Genomic DNA, 6000 nt, shown 5'->3' with positions numbered 1-6000 from the left:
TGTAAGAAGCCCTTAATAGAGTGGAAAATATCAATGAACCTAGAATATTTCGATTGGAATATATGATATTATGAAGTACACAGAAGCAGTACATGATAAAGTCATGTCTTTAAGAAGCCAACTTAGATTAAGATATAAACATAATATGGAGACATTTTAAATGAACAAATTTTAAATGAAAAATATTTTATAAGGCTGAAAAATAATTCCAGATAAATAGAAATTCAGGGTTAACTTTACACATTGCTGAAGGACTTACGGAAGAAGCAGCAGCATTAATGAGCTTGAAGGATCATCAGGTTTTAAACATACAGAGAAGGAGGAAGCACATTCAAAATAAGGGTAAGATCTCTGTGTATATTAAGTAACTGAAGTTTCTGTATAAGAGCTGTGTGTATATCTCTCTGTGTATACCAAGGAACTGGAGTCATACCTCCTGTTATAGACTGTGTATATTAGGGGGTCCTGAGAGAACCAGGGAACGGTAAGATCTCTGTGTACTTCAAGGAACTGCAGTCATTTCTACTGTTATAGACTGTATGTTAGGGAGTCCTGAGACAAACAGGGAATGGTGATATAAAGATAGAGGCAAAATGAAACTGGAAATCTAATTACGTCTAATATTTGTAGTGCTGATTTTTCTTTTTTACCAGTTTACTTAACCATTCTGAGCCCTGAGTTACTCAAAAGATTTTAAATAGGGGCCATAATGTCTATTGTATAAGACTGTGATTTATCTAACATACATAAAATGAAGCAGTGTTCCATAATACTAATGTATTTAATAGTTTTATATATAATATTTCACTTACATATTATAAATATAATATAGTATCAAAATAATTACAAAAATTATAACAAAACAGTAAAAGACATGGCTAGAATGAGGAATCTTATGAAGTTAATTATGGCTGATAAATGTTTTCGAGAAGGGGAACTCTACCTATTTCACAGGAAATTAAGGTATATGTTCAAGCTACAGGACAATGATAGCAGGCATTTGGAAAAGCAATACAGTGGCATCATAAAGAATAAATAGAGGAAAAGAATGCAGAAAGTCAGAAAGCTATTAAAAACTCTGGTAAAAGAAAAGAGTTTAGATTAGGATGACTTGAATAAGTTCTAGATATGAAACTCTGTATCACTTATAAGGATTCTTGGACTTCCCCTTCAAGCAATTTAAAAAAGAACAAAATTGAAGGACTACTATTACTTGATATTAAGGCTTAGAATAAAATCTCAATTGTCAAGACACCATGGTATTGGTGAGTGGATATACATGTAGATCAATGGAACAAAGAGGCCATAAACAGACTTTCATATATATAATCAACCATTTTTTTGTCAAAAGTACAAAGATAATTCCATGGACTAATGATAGTCTTTTCAAGAAAATATGCTACAACATTTGGACATCTATATGCAAAAAAAGTAGATCACAAATCTAAATATAAAGCCTAAAAGTACAAAACTTCCACAAGAAAAAAACAGAAGAGAAAAATGTTTGATCTCAGGTTGAGCAAAGAGTTCTTAGGTATAACACTGGAGACACAATCCGTAAAAGCAAAGAAGCTCTAAATTAGAATTTCTCAAAGAAACCTTATGCTACGTATATAACATTTTTAATAAAATGAAAGAAGAGCCACAGACTGGGAGAAAATACTTGCTAATCATATATCAGAAAATATATAAAGAACTCTTAATTTCAGTAAGAAAGTAACAACCTAATTTTTAAAAATGGGCAATATTTGGCCTAGTATTTAACCAAAGATTTATAGATGGTACAAAAGAACATGAAAAGATTGGCCATTAACTACATGCAAATTAAAAGTACAACAGATACCACTTCACACTTACTGGAATGGCTAAACAAACAAACAAAACACCTGATGATACCAAGGACTGCTGAGGATACGGAGAAACTGGAACTATCCTTCATTGCTGGTGGGAATACAAAAGATAATTCGACAGTCCCTAATAGAATTAAATATACACTCACCATATGATCCAGCAATCGTACTCCTTGGTATTACCCAAAAGAAATGAAAACTTATGTTTTTAGTCGCTTCATTCATAAACACTAAATCTGAAAATCTAGTATAACCAGACAATGAAACTCTAGTCAGCAAGAAACAGGAACTATAAATAAATGCAGTAACATGCGTGAATCAAAATCATAAAGCTACTAAATAAGTTCATTTATATGACAATTCAGAAAAAAGGCGCAATGTTAAGACAAATATATATATATATATATATATATATATATATATATATATATATGAATGAATGGTCAGCTGCTGCCAGGGTTTGGTGGTATGAAAGTGGCAGCACGAAGAAAGTTTTTAGGTGACAGTACTATTCTATCTTTGATTGTCATAGTATTTATACAACTTACTCAATTGCCTGATCTCATGGAACTATATATGAAAAGGAGTATACTTTACGAAATGAAATAAAAATGCAGGGGCACCCTGGTGGCTCAGTTGGCTAAGCCTCTGCCTTTGGCTCAGGTCATGATCCTGGGGTCCAGGGACGGAGCCCCGCATCAGGCTCCTTGCTTAACAGGAACCTACTTCTCCCTCTCCCTCTGCTTGCCACTCCCCTGCTTGTGCTCTCTTTCTCTCTGAAAAATAAATAAAATCTTAAAAAAACAGAAAAGAAAAATGTGACCAAATTTCATAAAAGTTTCACTGAGTAAAAATACAAAAGGAGAAGGAAATGTCTTGTTTTTCTAAACTAGCTCATGTCTCAACACGGTATTGAGCTAAGGAAAACAGAAGATCAAGTTCCCTGGCATTCATCTGATTGGTAATACTTCATTGGCATATATATCACTGAGATAAAATTGTACTAATGATAATCAAGCAAACACTCTTTCTTTCTGACAGGCTTTCAGGAAACTGTCTAACTTTCTGAACATAGATCTTAAGAACTTCAATCCTGCTACAGAAATAATTCTCAAATCAGAGTACCTTCAAACAAACAAGTGATTGTATCTTTTCCATCTAAACAAATAGCACCATTAATGGCCCCCCAACCTACCCTATTATTCATGCCAAAGACAGGAAATCACATACAATTCTTTCCTTTTCACTTGTCACCCCCAATAAATGTACTAGTTGCTCAGGTAGGTTTTCTCTCCAAAATATACATTGAATTTTTACCTTTTTTTCTGTCTTTACTAGTGTCTGGGCCAAGATACTATTATGTCTCCTGAAAAACCACAAATAGCTCTTAACTGGTCTTCTTGAATCCATTGCCACCTTCCCAAAATCCAGGGACCAAAAAACATGAATCAAATCACATCATTTCTCTGGTCCAAACCCTTCAATGGTTTCCCACTACATCTACACAAAACTAAAAAATTCTTGACCTATAATGTCCCTCATGAGCTTGCCTCCTCTCCTCTCCAACTAACAGCACAATACACACTGATCCTGCTCTAATTAGACTGCCACCAAAATGCCTTCCTTTCTGTAACTCTACAACTTAAACATTTCTTATTCCTAGAACTTTCTCTTTTTGCTGTTCCTGTTTTTGTTTTTCTCCCTGTTATGACTTTTCCCCCAGTTATCATCATGGCTAAATCCTTCATTTCAAGTACACTGTCTCCTCTTCAAAGAGGCCTCCGCTGATCTTAATAGCAACAAATGTAGCACAACTAAGTCACTACCTCAGTCCCTACTGGCTTCTTTGCAGTGGTTAGAACTATGGTTGTGTATTTGTTTCCACTACTGTGTTTGTCCATTCTCTAAACTAAAATGTAAATACTAGGAAAACAGGAACCTGATCTGCCTTGTACAGCACTGAGTACTCTGAGCCCAGCACAATTCTTCACTTAAAGAGATAACCTATAAAACTTAAGTGGGTAAATAAAATCTGCAATCATTTATCCATCTTGACTTTTCAGAGTGTACCATCACCATTTTATTACAAGACCCCCTATTTTTTTGTCCTGGATTAATGGCTTAAGAACAAATACCAGATATGATCCAAGTAAATTATCCATATTCCACATTATTCCATGACGGTAAAGGAATACATAATCCTTCTTCTCATGACCTACTCCCCTGTTAAGCTGCTTCCCTATGTGTATGTGAAGTTTCAGAGTCCAAGGCCAGACTGTCAGGATAACTCCTCTTGTAAAGACCTAATTTAAAGTTGAATATTACTAACTTAAAACCTTTAAACTATAATTGAAATGTAAAATCACAAATACTATTTTAACAGTGAATTCCCTCTGATTTCAATAAAAATATTCCCATTTGAGATAAAAGAGGGATGATTGCGGCAAAGGAGAGTGATACATACAAATGTCTGCATATATAGGAATAGAGATTTTTAACATGATTTCCTGCTTTACAACGATGTGGTTTTATTGTTTTAGATTTTATTTTAAATGGTCCTTGAAGTTTTTAAGTGCCACATTAAGAACTTTATGCCTTGAGTGGTTGTTACAGCAGAAGTAGAAATAAATTTCTTAAGATATTCCAGAACCCCCTCCAGCTTTTCCTCTATTATTGTTACTAATATACTACTTAGAATAGTTTTACTACTCAGCTGGGAGTATAAGGAAATTGAAAACAATATGCATGCCTTATTTGTTAAATGAAGTGCAATAAACCATGCTACAAATCCTGACCACCCTAGTAAATCAGATGTTAATGGGTTTTCCTATTTATTAACATTATAAAATTCCTTTAAATGGTCCTCTCAATTTGAGGAATTGAAGGTAACTTTTGCTCTCCTTTATGATTTTAGAAAAATATAATTGAAAAAAATGTATTTTTCCCAAATACAAAAATTGAACATTTACAGAATAAGTAAATGGGCTTTTAAAGATCATATTGCCCCAAATCCTTCATCATATGTAATTATATTTTGAAATTATGTATGTACACCTCAGAGCTAGTTTGTAAGAATGTATTGGACAATTGTTCACACTGATAATGAAGTTCAAGATGTTAGTTTGTTTTGCTCTGTTTTTTTGATCTTGTTGCTGCTTTTTGAAGGCCTATATAGGCTCATGCAGGAAGAAGCAAAGATCAATAGCATCAATTTTATCCACTGCTCCAGCCAGCTATCTAATAGAAAAAGTCTGTTGATTAGAAGGGAATATACTGAATAAAGATTTTTCAAATAATCAGTTATGAAAGAATAACTCTAAACCAATGTTCCTATACCTACTGGCCCACAACTACAATAGAGATGGCTCTAATTAAAATGTCTGATTATTGACAGTTTCAAATCTAAACATTTAAGTTATAAAATGTCTATGACTATACATGCAAATCTAAACATTTAAGTTATAAAATGTCTATGACTATACATGCAATATGCATGTTTTTATTAAATTGAAAAATATTATTTTTAAAAATACAGCTATGCGAGCCTGGGTGGCTCAGTGGGTTAAGCTGCTGCCTTCAGCTCAGGTCATGATCTCAGGGTCCTGGGATCGAGTCCTGCATCGGGCTCTCTGCTCAGCAGGGAGCCTACTTCCCTCTCTCTCTCTGCCTACCTCTCTGTCTACTGTGATCTCTGTCTGTCAAATAAACAAATAAAATCTAAAAAAAAATATATATATATATATATATATATATATATATATATATATATATATAGCTATGATTGTGTTCCTAAGGAGATAATGTTTTAAAAAATATAAAACTTTGGGCCATATGGGTGGCTCAGTCAATTAAAAGTAATTTCCAGGGGTGCCTGGATGGCTCAGTGGGTTAAGCCTCTGCCTTCGGCTCAGGTCTTGATCTCTGGGTCCTGGGATCAAGCCCCATATCAGGCTCTCTGCTCAGCGGGGAGCCTGCTTCTCCCTTTCCCTCTGCTTGCCTCTGCCTACTTGTGATCTCTCTGTCAAATAAATAAGTAAAATCCTTAAAAAAAAAAAAAGTAATTTCCAGTCAGGACATTATCTCGGAGTCCTGGGATAGAGCCCCATGTCAGACTTCATACTAAGCAGGTAGTCTGCTTCTCTCCTTCTTC

Source organism: Mustela lutreola, chromosome 4 (genome assembly GCF_030435805.1).
Source record: "Mustela lutreola isolate mMusLut2 chromosome 4, mMusLut2.pri, whole genome shotgun sequence".
Taxonomy (NCBI): domain Eukaryota; kingdom Metazoa; phylum Chordata; class Mammalia; order Carnivora; family Mustelidae; genus Mustela; species Mustela lutreola.
Note: the sequence above shows the minus strand (reverse complement) of the source record.